Here is a 17,089-nt window from a genome sequence, read left to right on the forward strand (position 1 = left end):
TATGCTCCCATCCAGACGTCGTCTCTTTCAGGGAAGACCTTGCATTTTCCAACATGACAATGCCAGACCACATACTGCATCAATTACAACATCATGGCTGCGTAGAAGAAGGATCCGGGCACTGAAATGGCCAGCCTGCAGTCCAGATCTTTCACCCATAGAAAACATTTGGCGCATCATAAAGAGGAAGATGTGACAAAGAAGACCTAAGACAGTTGAGCAACTAGAAGCCTGTATTAGACAAGAATGGGACAACATTCCTATTCCTAAACTTGAGCAACTTGTCTCCTCAGTCCCCAGACGTTTGCAGACTGTTATTAAAAAAAGAGGGGATGCCACACAGTGGTAAACATGGCCTTGTCCCAACTTTTTTGAGATGTGTTGATGCCATGAAATTTAAAATTAACTTATTTTTCCCTTAAAATGATACATTTTCTCAGTTTAAACATTTGATATGTCATCTATGTTGTGTTCTGAATAAATTATTGAAATTTGAAACTTCCACATCATTGCATTCCTTTTTTATTCACAATTTGTACAGTGTCCCAACTTTTTTGGAATCGGGTTTGTAAAACATCCACCCGCCACCCTCTCAAACCTATATTTTCTCTGATTTAGATATTACAATTATTCTAATTATCAGTGTTAAGCGTGATGACATAGATGTTACACTGATGTAGCCTGCTTTTAAATGAACATTTATTTAAAGTAAAAGTTCTTCTTTGGCAAAATTATATTTCCTTAATAGCCTAAACACAGGCTTCCTTCAAACATAAATTGAAATGTCACTGTTTCCATCACTGTAACTTCAAAAACACACACACAAGAAACTAAACACGTTCATCGCAAGCAAAGGCTCTATATAGGCTAATGTATTAGTTTATTGTCATTTACATACAGCGCTTCACAGCTGAAACACATCACATACACAGCACTGATTGGTTATATACGCAGCGTCTGTGGATATAACTGTGATCCGTGCATCACTAACGGACACCTCTCTCCTTTTTCAGTTTCACAAATTTAAAAAAAATCAAATGCAAATACCCAAAATTAAATAAGCATTGAATTAAAACAAAAAAGTTTCTGTATATTTGTATATTTGAAAGTGAATTCACAGTTAAAGGTTTAATTGCATATGCCATCAAATCATTTTTAAACAAAATATTCCCAATACTGGAACCTAATTATGTAACAATGTCAGAGGCTCTTGTGCTTCTGAAGGTCAACTGAGAGGTCGACAGGAAGCAGCAGCAAGCATGTGTTATGGATACTGTCATGGCAACAAGCTGATTAGCTGATAGACATTCTAGAATGGAAGTTTCGACAAATGAAATGACAGCGTCACGTCAGAAGATGAGCAGCACGAGATATGAGCTAGAAACACATTGAAGAAAAACAGCTGAAACCTGGACATATTTATATTTGAACTGACGGGACAATGCCAGATGTCTGGTTACTATAGGCCTATACATCATTGTGACTGGATTGACCTTAAAATTACTAAATTACACTGTATTACTTTGAAAGAACATGATGGTCATAATTGACCCTTCGCCGGGGGTTTGATTGACAAGCGATCTAACCAATCATAACGCCGAATCCGCCATTTTGTCCGACAAAGCAGTCAGGAGTTAGAAGATTAACGTTGGTGGACTTGAACTTGAAAAATGGTGTGTACTGACGTCTTTCCGCGTTTGAAACAACATTCCTTCTGATGTTCATTCATGTTTATTTGATGCTATAAATTAACTAGTAGGAAGAGATGATCAGTTCACGAACCGCTTGAGCTGAGGCGCTACAGCGATCCGTCACAACACATTAGAACAATAAAAGCCGTTTTATGGCTCTTTAATTTCTTTAAAAAATTACACAATTTGAAAGCTGGGACTTTGTTTAATATCATAAGTAATCTGCTCTGTCTTGTCTGTCGATGTGTTGTCAGTGTCCTCTTTGCTCCACAATGTATTTTTCACTATGTGTGGTGTGACAGCGCCATGGCTTGTCGGATAAAGCAACAGTAACTAAGGGGGGCGGGTCTTTGCGAAGAGTCAATTGTGCCACAACTCAGTATCTTGTGAAAATTGAGACCCTAACCTCTATGTATACAAGCCTTCCTAGTCATTTAGGCTTCCCACCAACTAGTCGATTTTAGAAAATTGTTGGATATGGTGTTCAATATTGTAACTTCTTTAATTTCCTTTAACCAACCAAGCCTTTCACAGATGACACAAAATTATATTTTCTACTATGTAAAAACATATGCAAGTGCTCTATATAAGTGAATAACAGTCATGAAGGCAGTTTTTTTTTTTCTCAGTATTTACATTCATGCATCATTTATATACCATTTTATACATATAATACATTTTGCCTGCCTGCTGGGAATATATTCTTGAATTTTTTAGGGCACTTTTTTGAGAAGGGCAGTTGCACAGACACAAGAACAACAAATCCAAATCCTCTGCTCTAATGTATACAAGTCACACTGTCTGGCACAGAGTACATCAGCAAGGTCAACAACATCACTAATTATCTTAATTATGACCTTCATGGGTCATATTGACTCCTCCCACCCTTATAAGTGCATCATTCATGAACTCAGAACACTGGAGAAACACGGCTGCTGCTTTACAGATGGAAATTAACATGTAATCAAAGCACAGCCAAGTGCTTTCGATCTGTTCAAATGTCCATTGTGCCTTCAATTACTATAATTTACATGGTATATTAGTCGTGCATTTAGTGTTCTACCCTTGAGGTTGATAACAGACTGGAAATCTCAAAGCATCAGGAGCTGAAGGGCGGTGAACGGTGAACACAGCTGACCTCTGTCATGTCATCATGCATCAACATTACACTCCCCTCATTCAATGATGTGGGTTTCCAGACCAAGTTGCATAAAACATTGTGTCAAATAAGTCTTTAAAACAAACATGTTAACATAAAGTGAATTAATATAAGAAATCAATTCAGACATTTGTCAGTAACTAGCATGCAAATGTCATTGATTTCAGTCTCTGAGAAAGCAACACATCACAGCAGCAGCTCGATCTGCAGCCCCTTCAACTTCAGATTGCATCTGGAGGGGCTCTGGATCAGTTTGCATCATTCTGACCTCATCGACATTGGCTGGAAATATTTCCTTTGGCTTTCACACACTGTTGTGAAAGTTACACCGCAGCATTATTGGTCTTTTTGAAAGAGCTCGTGGCATCTTCTCCACAACCTGTACCATTCTTCTCGTTCTTCAGTGGTTTCCTGCACATGACAATAAAAATAGATATTTTTAGAATGACCTGACACAATACAAGTGTGCTACAAAAACTAGCCATGGAAGAGAAAACATAGTCACTTTGTCAGTGTTTTTCGAGGTGAACATTCTGTCATTCTGCTCACAGATGATTTCTACGCCCCTGGTTATTAGTTGAGTTATCCTCAACTAAATGATGCTGGATCTCTGCTGTTAGTATATTCAGCATGGCCTATTTATATCCTCCTGCTTTCAGTGCCTCTGTGGTCATTATATTTCTCCAGTGAGCCTGCGCTCCCTACAGCGCATGTGATGCAGGACTAGACTGAATACAGTCGGTGGAGTCTTTGTTCTGAACGTACAGTTGCTCTATTGGTGCGGCGCTCCCTGAAGGCGCATTAGGAAAAGAACAGAGTTCCGCATGGAATGACATCAAAAGCCATGCAAGCATATTACATGACCACCAAGCAGAATGTTACATAAACAGTAGCGCAGTTTCATTGGATAAAATATCCTTTCCTTGAGCTACTGCTAATTAAACGTCCTCTGTGGGTTAGGACAACTACTTTTTACTTTAAATGAGAGAACTGCAGTAAACCTAATATTAAAGGATTAGTTCACTTTAAAATGAAAATTACCCCATGTTTTACTCACCCTCAAGCCATCCTAGGTGTATATGACTTTCTTTTTTCTGATGAACACAATCGGAGTTATATTGATAAATATCCTGACGCATCCAAGCTTTATAATGGCAGTGAACGGGACCAACGAGTTTGAAGTTTAAGAAAGTGCATCCATGCATCATCCATCCATCTGCCTTCCGTATTCAACTTACGAAAAAAGCGCAACTGACGTGAATATGGAAGGCATAGGACGTAGCTTAAGCGTTTTGAACTTTCTTCCTAAGTTAAATATGGAAGGGGGTCTGGTGGAAGCTAGATATTTTACTTTATAGCGTGTTAAATATGGATATTTTTCTTACACAATTGAATCGCTTCGCTTCAGAAGGACTTTATTAACCCCCTGGAGCCGTGTGGAGTACATTTATGATGGATGCACTTTCTTGAGCTTCAAACTTGTTGCCTGTGTTCACTGCCATTATAAAGCTTGGACACGTCAGGACATTTATTAAAGGGAATGCCCCTTTTCACAAGATGTAATATAAGTCTCTGGTGTCCCCAGAATGTGTCTGTGAAGTTTCAGCTCAAAATACCCCACAGATCATTTATTATAGCTTGTCAAATTTGCCTCTATTTGGCAAAAACACGCCATTTTTGTGTGTGTCCCTTTAAATGCAGATGAGCTGCTGCTCGCGGACCCCTTTCCAGAAGAGGGCGGAGCTTTAACAGCTCGTGCTTCGGTCGCTCAACAACAACAAAGCTGGAGAATCTCACGCAGCCAAAATGAGGATTGTCAGTAACGGTGTTCAGCCTTACATTGTTCAAACCGGAGTCGACACTGATGGAGAGACTCAGGAAGAAGTTACAACATTTAGAATGAAACTGGACGTTTCTGAATGGTTAGTGGATAAATTTATGTAGTTGCTGTGGAGTTGATTCAGCTCATCCACTAGCATGTGCCGTCATGTTCATCTTTTGTGCAAAACCCGTATGGACGCCCACTATACGTAGCGTACCTGTTTGCCAAACAGAGTCATACACACCAGGCTAACGTTTATGATTGCTATCAAATGCTGTGAATGGTCTAATATATTTTCCAAAATATTGCTTTGACAGAAATGCTCCTTTTTTACCAATCAAGCAAGGCATCCAAGCTAACAAGACTCTAAATAGTGTTCAGTGCTCGTCTGTGCAGCCAACGACAGAACAGTTAGCATGCTTTGATCGAACTTTTGCCATGGCATTAGGACTGGTACACCGTTGTCGCTTGCGAAAACAAAATGGCGGCGCCGTGAGTGGAAACGTGCAGATTAAGGGGCGGTAATATTATAATAAGATCCCCTTCCTACATCACAAGGGGAACGAAATCTGAGCGTCTCGTTTTTTCACGTTTGCAGAGAAAGGCGTACCAAAACAAAGTTACTGTGTTGTCCTTTTTCATGTTTTCTGGGTTGTTAGATGCACCGGGGACCCGATTATAGCACTTAAACATGGAAAATGTCAAATTTTCATGATATGTCCCCTTTAATATTACTTATATTGTATATTACGATTGTGTTCATCAGAAAGAAAAAAGTCATATACACCTAGGATGGCTTGAGGGTGAGTAAAGCTTGGGGTAATTTTCATTTTAAAATGAACTAATCCTTTAAACTATTTAAACAGCACTTTCTCCTTCTTTTATCATTACTGCAGCTCTTATGAGCTCATATTAAGTGAGAAATAAAAGACATACACACTTTCCCTTAAACATTCATGTCAATTATTGTCTAAAATCATTAGAACATAAGTCCATGCGCAAATTTTGTCAACTACCCATAATGAGAAAGTACTCGACATACGCTCCTGTCCCAGCGGGTTAGAGCAGATGGTTGGCGAGATGATTCACAGCTGGCATTATTCATTAGCTGTTTGATTCTTCACTCAAGTTTAGCATGCGCTTAGAGCAAAAGCCTTGAATATGATCATCTTTGTTACAATTTGTGCAAGCCAACATAAAAAATAAAATCAAATGTTTGAAATGTTTTAGGTAGCAATGTGGAAAATTAGTTGTCAGTTTTTAGTTGTCAGTTGTCACTTTCAATGGAGGGACAGAAATCACTCAGATTTCATTAAAAAAGTTTTCATTTGTGTTTCAAAGATGAACAGAAGTTTTATAGGTTTGGAATGCGAGTAATTGATTACAGAATTTTCATTTTGGGGAGAATAACCCTATTAACTATGTTTTTGTTGTTTTGCTCATCACTAAATATTTCAGCAATCATGTCGTGTTCTCTGCATTTTCATTTCTGTTTTTGTGTTCAAATTCCATAAACTGCAATGCCCGACTGGTGAATTAATCACTCGAGTGGGTTTTGTACAGTGAATCTCAAAGCAGTTAGCAAAACAGTCTAGATGAAATGCTTTCTTCCTTTGTAGTCAGTGCCCTAGGCAGGCTGCGTACTCTGCGTAAAGGAAGCATAAAATACTAATACTAATAACAATTTATTCAATATTTCATTCAAATAATACCATTTTTACTGTTTTATTGAGACCTTTGTGTCTTCACTAATTCTGCCTACACATTGGTTTTAAGATTGATCCTGAATCTGTCACATGACACTGGGGTCCCCAGCAGCCCATTGGACGACCCACTGTTTTGGCAGCACCCTGGTTCCTCAATAATAGATGTCAGCCGTTGACATGTGGCAGGTGGTGACACAACACTTCACAGAGTTAATAAATCTTTTATATCAAAGCTGTTGGAGTGCAGTGTTTGAAGTCTGGTGGAGGACACTGAGAGGACGGCTCATGCTGTAATGATGCTTGAAATCAAGTCAGATGCTACTTAAAATATTTTCTACCCCAATGTCTGTTTTTATTTTCAGTTTCATGTTTCAGTCATTTTTAATCATATTGACGCCCAAAGGTCTATTGGGTCATTCCATGTAAACCAAAAGTCCCTGGCTGAAAATATTGAATTTGATCTTCTTCTTTTTTTCTGGTAAAAGAAATATATAAATAAAGAAGAAAGCCATAGATGAATATTTTCTGAGTAATTGTCATGGTTATGTCATGTTTAGTTTCTATGTCATGGTTTTCTTTTCTTTGTCATTGTCTTTGCCTCACTTCTCATTCATTGTTGGTTACTAGTGCACACCTGTTTCCTGTTTAGTTTATGATCATCCCCAGTGTATTTAAGCCCTCCTCAGTTCTATGTTCTGCGTCATTATTGGTTATTGTGTAGAGTGTGTAGTGTGTCAAAAAAGTCTCTTTATTGTTATTTTCATAATTCTTGAGGGGGGCATGGTGGGGGAGGGGTATTATTTCCATGGCGGCACGCCATGCTTGTCACGTGACGCACAGCAGTCACAATAGTGCTGTATGACAGATGTATCGCTTTTATTTTTATTTTTTTTTCTCAGAAGTGTGAGATATAAACTCGGAATTACCTTTTTTATTTTATTTTGTAGCTTTCATAGACTGCTACTGCAGAACTGTCCATTTTTGGCTCCGCCCACAAAACACATCATCGCTGTTTGCAAACACCCAAATGGTCTACAAACAGAAGTTTTTGCGAGAAGTGAATCAAACTGACGCTCTCCATGTTCAATGTGATTGGCTGTTCAGTGCACATGACACACTTTCAGGTGAGTTAATCACAAACTGTGGATTAAACCTGAGTTGACAGAGAACATTTATACTGAGCATTGTGAGCCCACTGAATCTGGTCTAAAACAGGTTGGATTTGTACAGTTTTGTCAACTCTAAACCTACTCTGAAACTCAGATTTTTCTCAACTAGCTTCATGATATTCTCAACAATGTTTAACCATGCAATCTAAGAGCAATATAGATTCAGCACAGTACACTAAGGCTTCCTAGACAGCATTACATACCTCTTTATGGCCTTGTAGAAGATAATGACAGTTAGCAAAAGGAAGACAGCCAAAGCACTTCCTGTCGTCCCGACCACGATGATCTCCATCCACCAGGAGCCCAGCAGAGGAGCAGAAGCCTCAGGAGCTGAAAGAGACGCATCCATGCATCAAACTGATGTTTAAACACATAAAATAGCAGCATTGTGTGGATAAGTAATTTACTAAGTTAAGTTAAGGTATTCACTATGCAAGGCATACGTAGTGTATTTATGATGCTTTGTACTTCTAAAAGTACAGCTTGGCTTTCACACAACTTGAAAAATATTTATTATCTATTAAATCTTGATCGAACTTTGAAGACTGTATTATTGGTGTTTTGGGAGTAAAACGCTAAAGACAAATGACAAAATGCTACAGTTTGTAATGCAGGTGAACTGCATTACATTATTATATTATTATTTGTGTGTTTAGTTTCCAATAAACAGTATACAATACTGATACTTATTTAATGTTTTACTTTTGTTTTTGTTCGATTTCATCTTCGTATCACAAATATAGGGTATCGTTTGAATTTTAGCGATTTTGATTCCAATTCAGATTCTGCTTAGTAATTCCGATTTTTTTTTATTCCAATAAGGAAAACAAAGTCAAACATAGATATCAAACATATTTATTCTGTCTTTTTGCAAAACATTCTGCTGCAGCTGAATACCATGAACAAAAATCAGCAGCCTAAAGAACAACTAACAAACTACACTAATATAAGTTTCAAACATTATAAAGACCAGTATACAGTCAGTAATAAAATAAGAACGAATAAGCAAATTATCAATAGCACAAATTAATACAACTAAACAAAGTTCAGAAATTGAAATCGATTGTAAAATAACACTGCTGAGTTTTCTTTTTATAAATAAAATATAGATTCATCCTTACAAAAGTTATTCAGTCAAGATCAGTGAGAGTTTTTTTCTTTGTATTTTGTTTTTTGATTAACATTATATTAACAAAATATTAACAACTACAGTTTAAAAAAGGTCGTTAAGAGAAAAGACTGTAAAGGTTTTTCAAGGTTCTGTTCAGTTAGTTTCTTGTTTTCTCTCTTAGCACCCTATCATACACCTGGTGTAATGCAAAGTGTTTTTTGCTAGTGTCAGCCCAACACAGTTATCATTTTCACGCCCTGCACCACGTTGTTTAAATATTAAATATAAATTATTTGACCAATCGCAGCAGTACACACATGTATTTAAACTGTAGTTAACTTAGTTTGTATTCATTAGTTTCTGTTTTCCTTTGTTTAGTTTCATTAATCAGCACAGGTGTTTGACATTATTTCCTTAGTTTTCCCTGTATTTAAGTTTCTCTGTTTTCCTCTCATTTGTCCGTATTAGTATTGTATTGTATGTATTGTTCGTGTCTCAGTTGCAAGCTGAAACACTGCTACATGTAAAGCTGAAACACATGTAATGGTGTGTCTCCTTGGCCAGGTCTCCCTCGAAAAAGAGATTTCATCTCGAGGGGCTTCCTGGTTAAACAAAGATTAAATAATAATAATAAAAGAGTTTTTAGGATTTTAAAAAAATGTCTCCATGAATTCAGAGATACATTAGCTATAAATACAAAGCAGCCAAAGAGATGAGAGTGTAACAGCAAAATCAGGCATTTCATCTCTTGTGTTTATTAAAATTACAGACTTTTATTCTTAAGTATGTAATGGTATTGTGAGAGATCCACAAGCTTAAACCAAATTAAACAGCTGCTATCACAACTCTAAAAATGCAGCGACATACTAAGCTAGAGAACATGTTATCTGTTTCTGATTCAGAAAAATTAGTTCATGCATTCATGATGTCTAGACTAGGCTACTGTAATGCATTATTGTCCTGTTTCCTCAATAAACAAGCTACAGTTATAACAAAATGCAGATGCTAGAGTTCTTACCAGGTCAAGAAAATATGATCATATAACACCAATTTTATCATCTCTTCACTGGTTACCTATGAAGTTCCGTATCGATTATAAAGTACTGCTAATGACCTATAAGGCTCTAAATGGATTAGCTCCTGTGTACTTAACCAATCTTTTATCGCCCTACAATCCTTCACGCTCTTTAAGATCACAAAACTCTGGACTTCTGGTTGTACCTAGGATAGCTAAGTCCTCTAAAGGAGGGAGAGCGTTTTCACATTTGGCTCCTAAACTCTGGAATAGCCTTCCTGATCATTTTCGGGGCTCAGACTCGCTCACCCAGTTTAAATCTAGATTAAAGACGCATCTGTTTAGCCAAGCATTCACATAATGCAGCTCATATCAGATCAATTGCACATGACTATCTTTGCTTAATGTTATGAACAGCAGCTGCGCTAATTATTCTCCATTTGCTTTTCTGTTTTATCTCGGGACGCCCGTCCCGAGGTGACTAGAGAGTACATCAGCTTCAGTTTGGATCCAGCCTCTTAAGAAGACCTCAGATGACCAACACCTTTGAAGAGACGGCGCCAACTCCTGCGAGGACTTCAGATGACGCAACATCTGGATCAACACGCACATTCCCAAATTTCTATATATCCTAATTATTGTTAATATGTAATTCATTATCAACCATTCAATCAATTCCCTTGGCTCTTGTGTGTTTCATCATTGAGCAGAACTAAATGAGCTAAAGGAGGGTAGTGAAAATGAGACACATAGTGTGGGACAAAGGTATAAATCTAATGCATGTATATAATAAACTCCTTCTCGATACCTTATCTGAATGACACTCTTCATGTGGCCTTTGGAAAAAGAGCCCTGAGCCTTACCCATAGAGAGCAGTGCGGGCGGTGGAGGAGGAGGGGGTGGAGGAGGAGGCAGAGGCGGGTACGGCCGACGGTGGCACAACAGCTGGCGACCTTCACCTCCTCTGTTAATGTCATGCTGTGAGCAAAACGACTGGAGCTCCGCCTATTAGAGAGAGAAGAGAGATGGAGAGGAAGCCACTGCAGCGACTGATGCCGTTCATCCAACGTGACACTGCACAACTCATTACAGGCTCAAGGGCTCAGCGGCTCATTTGCTTTATCAGCCAATACAACACTGGGTCATGTAGATTGTAATATGTCATGCAGGCACAATGTTCAGTTTCATGGTAATGCTGCCTGTCTGGCAAAGGTTTGAACATAAGCTGATGGATAATGCTGTATCAGTAATCTGAGAGTCTGCCTGCAACCAGTAAACCAACTCTGACTATCAACATTCAGACCAGCAGAAGTGGCCGCCTCCGGAGTGAAGCTCCTCCAGCCTTCAGCGCTGCAGTGGGAGGATCTGAGACACGGGGAGAATACATTACTGCTGATCCTATGTGTTGTGTGGGTGATCATGTACAGTATGGAAATAAGGTCGAAACAAATCTACAGTCTATAGCTACAGCTTTAAAACCAGCTTTGGGGTTCATTAAAAACCACTGACTTTAGTGATCTGTTTATTTATGTTTGCTTCAGTCCTTATGAAGAACATGAAGAGGTGGTAAGTGGTAGCGATTAAACATGCGCTTGCGATGAATATCCCTGCTAACAGAGGGTCAACAAGGTTCTCTCAAAGTTATGAACAAACATAATTTCAATAACGTTAATAGAATGTTGGTTTAAAGTTATCTGTGCTCTCAAAACGTTAGCACAAAGACGATTTATACATCATTCATGGAATGTTTTTTTGGAAATGGAAATCTTTTAAATGCTACGACTTGTTTCAAAATGTTTGGAGAACATTCAAAATTAACGTTCCCATAATGTTTGCAAACTTATAAAAATGGAATGTTCCCTTAATGTCCACAAAACCAAGAAAAAAACACTTTTAAAACATTTTTAAAAAATTGGAAGTTTTGAACATTCAGAAATAATGCTTTCATAACTTAATAGGAACTAGGGGTCGACCAATATGAAAATTTTGGTTGATACCGATAACCAATTATTCTTCATACTTGAAAGCCAATATATTGGCTGATAAATCTAAATCAAAATTTTTATATAATTTTTGAGAGCCTGATTACAACAACAAAAGTCTCACCATTAAAAGCCATGTCCCATACACAAAAATACAATGTTTTCATTATAATATTATGCAGCCTATATGACAGACTTGCGCTGTATGTTGCACTTAAAGGTTAGTTCACCCAAAATTTCTGTCATTAATTACTCACTCTCATGTCGTTCCACACCCGTAAGACCTTCGTTCATCTTCAGAACACAAATTAAGATATTTTTGATCAAATCCTATGGTTCAGTGAGGCCTCCATTGACACCAAGGTAATTTACACTTTCAGATGCTCAAAAAGCTACTAAAGACATATTTAAAACAGTTCATGTGACTACAGTGGTTCAACCTTAATGTTATGAAGCAACAAGAATACTTTTTGTGCACCAAAAAAACGAAATAACGACTTTTTTCAACAATATCTAGTGATTTCAAAACACTGCTTCATGAAGCTTCAAAGCTTTACAAATCTTTTGTTTCGAATCAGTGGTTCAGAGCGCCAAAATCACATGATTTCAGTAAAGAAAGCTTTGTTACGTCAAAAGTGTTTCGAAATTTCAATGGTTCACCACTTCAGACCACTCAAGCTGTACGTGCTGCTTTGAATGTACATTCGCTATAAAACTATAAAAATGCCCATGCAGTTATAAGATTTTATTAATTTACAATACTTAAAAATCACACTGTGATAACCCCTGGTTCTTCAAAGAAAACAAACAAACAAAAACAGCTTAAAGTCACAATACGTACATTTTCGCCGCTAAAGGTCGCCTATTCAAAACAAAGGCATAGCTTCATGACACTGAGATCATGTCGTCTTCACCTCACAGTCAGAGGAAAAGAATCTGATGAGATTCGGGCAGAAATCATATTCATGGATGAGATTATTAAAGATTTAGTTCACCCAAAAATTAAAACTCTGTCATTAATTACTCACCCTCATGTCGTTCTGACGTAGAACCTAGAAGCGCTGAACGTAAACAGCATAGGAGAATGACACAGAAGAGAAGATATTGTTGAATAAAGTCGTTATTCTTGTTTTGTTTTTGCGCACAAAATGTATTCTCGTCTCTTCATAACATTAAGGCTGAACCACTGCAGTCACGTCGACTGTTTTAATGATGTCTTTAGTACCTTTCTGGACCTTGAAACTGGTTGTTAAATTGCTGTCTATGGAAGAGTCAGACAGCTATCGGATTTTATCAAAAATATCTTAATTTGTGTTCCGAAGATAAACAGGTGTGGAATGACATGAAGGTGAATAATTAATGACATTTTTTGGTGAATTAAGCCTTTAACATTACTGTAGAAGCAGAGCAGGGCAAGTGCTGTGGGAGCTGAACGAGGCCGCTGGAGTGCTAATGAGAGACGAGCGCGACAGACGCCTCGTGAGCAGTGGAACTTTTATTATGCCACAGTCGCCGCTTTCGCTTCTTCTGGTCAAGCACAGCACTGTTTGTCATATTAGATACATTTGAGTGTGTTGAAAATGATGTTATAACGTTACTCTGTGCGTTCGCTCGGCGGCTGCTGTTGTTGCACACTGCAGTAAGCTAGATCGATATTAGAATATCATATTAATATAATCAAGAAAACGAGATTCAAACAATAAGACTAAACGTGTTGAGCTATATAACGATTAGTTTTCTGTCTATAAATGTATCTAAACAGTTGTTCCCTTGTCTAATAAAAGATATAATATATTAAAGAGTCTTGGGTGTTTTCATTATTTTTACAAAATAAAACTGGAAAGAGGGTAAAGCGGGTATGATGTCATTGATAGTAGGGCTGTGTATTGCCAAGAATCTGGCTATACGATACGTATCACGATACAGGGGTTACGATACGATATATTGTGATATATTGCGATACATGCATAAAACCTTACAAACAACTTTATTTTATTTAATCAATGCAGTATCATTTGCATTTATATCACTAATCACTATTTTATGCAATCTAAGCGAAAATAGTAAAGTGACTGCAGGATTCTTTAGGTGTATATGTTTTAAAAGTTCACGGTATAGCAGTTTTTAATTTCTAAACTATTTAACAACTAGTGCATAGTCCATTTCATGACTGAATATCTGTTTGTTTTATATTTAATACTGTAAAGCTGTTTAAATAAACGTGACTTCACTGAAGTGCTGAACAGAGCTGGTGCAAACATATTCACATCGCTATGATCAGATGCTTTCTTAATTCTGTCACCGCTGTCATTTTTGTTGTGTGTTTATATTGTTACCGAGAGGAAAGCGTGCAGTACATACTACATACTCTATCGAACGCTTCTCTCAGCAGCGCGGATGGCATCGGGATATTAAGTGAGCTCTCAGATTCAATGCGTTTCCCGAGTTTTGGATTTTAACATGGCCTATTTTGCAAACAACTGACTCTTGTCGATCTCCTTAGTGGGTTCTTTATAGTTGAAGCCAAAATGAGCACACACACTTCGGCTCTGTATGCCACAGGAGCGGAATAATTCTATCGTCTTGTGAGCTGGGTTTGCTAATGCTAACGTTAGCGATGCACCTTGCGCTTCTCCAAAGACTATAGAATAACACAAGACATGTCACTTGTATTGTTTTGAATGGGAGAAAGTGTAACGCTCAATATGGCGGAATAGGTCCCGCCTTCAAAATAAGAGCCAATCGCTGACCTGTAAAGTCATCGCGTCACTGCAGCGGCCGTTAGAAGCACCGGTTTCTATAGAAACAGTCAGATGCACGCCTCCGAAATGAGGCACAAGAGACGCGCATTTAGGTCTGCGCATGCGCATTAGCTTGATCCAGCCTAAATACTGTTTTTTTGTCATGATTTGAGCGTTTGGAAAAAAAATTTATGAGACAGTTGTTGTCAGATTTCAAATATGAAATTTAATCGAAAGCTTGGCAAACAGCTTTGGAGAATTTGATGTTTCCCCATTCAAAGAGATAGGAGCTGCATGATGCCCAGGATGCCCGAGAGGCGTTTCAAAGATGGCCGCCGAGTGAAATGACTTGTCTTAAAGGGACTTTGGCTTCTCCGGCTACGCGTCACTTTACGTTCTGAGATAACACTGACATCTAGTGGTTGGGTTTTATACAGTCTGTGGTTTAAACCGAACACAAAGCCACGAATCTTGGATCTAAATAATTAAATAAATATCGATACAGTGCTTTTGAGAATCGATACAGTATCGCCAAACATAATATCGCGATATTCATGTGTATCGATATTTTCTTACACCCCTAATTGATAGAGACACGTACATGGTCAGTGTCCTGGTTAAAATTGCTTATTTCTCTGGAATTTTCATTCTTGGAAACATCTAGGACAATGTAAGTAGCATACACAAGTCAACAAAATAAATAACACTGTTCTAGTGGTTTTTGGATATTTTAATTAAAAAAACTTACATATTGCGCCTTTAATTAAAACAAATATCTTGATTTTAGTTGTTTTACCTTATTTTCATGTTTTAATGTATTGAGGCCCCCTTGGAAGTTTGCTGAAGCCCTGAACCACCGCTTTAATCATCTCTAAAATAAATGTCTAAACTCACAGTGCCGTCAAATGTGCAGCGGTACTCGTGAACGATCCTCCGCGGTTAATGTGTACGGTAAAAGTCTCGAGGGAGGCGCTGAATGTACTCACTGCAGACGACAGGTGTTCATTCAAACGTACCTGAGAGAAGAGAAGACACGACGAGAGCAAACAGTGAGCGAAGATGAAAGGCCACGGGTGAAATCTGAGCGAGTCCAGCATCCTTCACTCCTCATTCAGCACTGAAGTGAAGCGAAGGACCCTGAACGAGACCATCACAGGTACCGAAGCATCTCATTCACGAAAACTTTACTGACTTCAACCAATCTGTTTTTTTTTCAACGACTTTAGTAGAGTAATAACAAGTTTTTCATTTACCCCGCATGTGGAAGTCCATCAAATGGCCGCGACTCGCCGCGTCATTGTTACTATGGAAAGATAATAGTCATCAATAATCGATTATCATCACTTGTCAGAAGAGTGCATAACTCCATAGACGGTCCTAAAACCAGCAGCAAAGCCTCCAGCGGACAGTCCATTCACTGACAGAGAAATCCATCACTGCTGTCCCACTGTGACCCAATAACTGAGCTGTGCATGAGAAGGAAATCTACAGAAGCTGTCTTTGTCCTCAAATATGAGCAAACACACGGTGTTGCGTGATGTGAGTCCATCAGAGGCTTCAGTTCACCCTCCCTCTCTCTTCACTTCTACTCTTCTCAAGAGTTTGAGCTTCACATGCATCGCTGCGAGTGGGAGGAGCTTACTGTATAAACAGCATGGACTTCTTATTTTCTGATTTTCTTTTACTAATGAAATCAGGAGAGAGGAGATGAAACTGAATCTCATCATTGTCCAAAACTGATAATGATGCTGCATGAGACAAATTAGCCAATTGTGCATATGACCAAGTGATCATCTGTACAAAATAGATCATCTCAAACTAAATATTAACTAAATAACTGAACTAATACATTTATTTATCTTGAAACCTACTTAAATGTAACATATGCTACTAAAAGTACTAATGCGCCCTTGGGTGGCATTTGGTTAAAAATGAGATACACTATATTGCCAAAAGTTTTGGGACGCCTGCCTTTATGTGCACATGAACTTTAATGACATCCCATTCTTAATCCGTAGGGTTACTACGGATTAAGCTACTACAGCCTAAACTCTTCTGGGAAGGCTTTCCACAAGGTTTAGGAGTGTGTTTATGGGAATTTTTGACCATTCTTCTAGAAGTGCATTTGTGAGGTCAGGCAGTGATGTTGGTGAGAAGGCCTGGCTCACAGTCTCCGCTCTAATTCATCCCAAAGGTGTTCTGTCGGGTTGAGGTCAGGACTCTGTGCAGGCCAGTCAAGTTCCTCCACACCAAACTCGCTCATCCATGTCTTTATGGACCTTGCTTTGTGCACTGGTGCGCAGTCATGTTGGAACAGGAAGTGGCCATCCCCAAACCATTCCCACAAAGTTGGGAGCATGAAATTGTCTTGGTATGCTGAAGCATTAAGAGTTTCTTTCACTGGAACTAAGGGGCCAAGCCCAACCCCTGAAAAACAACCCCACACCATAATCCCCCCTCCACCAAACTTTACACTTGGCACAATGCAGGCAAGTACTGTTCTCCTGGCAACCGCCAAACCCAGACTCGTCCATCGGATTGCCAGACAGAGAAGCGTGATTCGTCACTCCAGAGAACACGTCTCCACTGCTCTAGAGTCCAGTGGCTGTGTGCTTTACACCACTGCATCCGACGCTTTGCATTGCACTTGGTGATGTAAGGCTTGGATGCAGCTGCTCTGCCATGGAAACCCA

At 38.6% G+C, this 17,089-nt stretch overlaps 1 long non-coding RNA gene across 1 annotated transcript; it reads right to left on the reverse strand.

Moving 5' to 3' along the window:
* Nucleotides 1-863: 863 nt before the first annotated feature.
* Nucleotides 864-15,966, reverse strand: LOC127498621 (uncharacterized). The gene is made up of 4 exons (XR_007925926.1): nucleotides 15,413-15,966; nucleotides 10,537-10,678; nucleotides 7,751-7,877; nucleotides 864-3,261 (listed from the first exon to the last, which is right to left on the reverse strand). It is a non-coding gene; the product is annotated as an uncharacterized LOC127498621 (long non-coding RNA).
* Between the last annotated feature and the right edge of the window lie 1,123 nt (nucleotides 15,967-17,089).

This window comes from Ctenopharyngodon idella, chromosome 17 (genome assembly GCF_019924925.1).
Source record: "Ctenopharyngodon idella isolate HZGC_01 chromosome 17, HZGC01, whole genome shotgun sequence".
Lineage (NCBI taxonomy): Eukaryota > Metazoa > Chordata > Actinopteri > Cypriniformes > Xenocyprididae > Ctenopharyngodon > Ctenopharyngodon idella.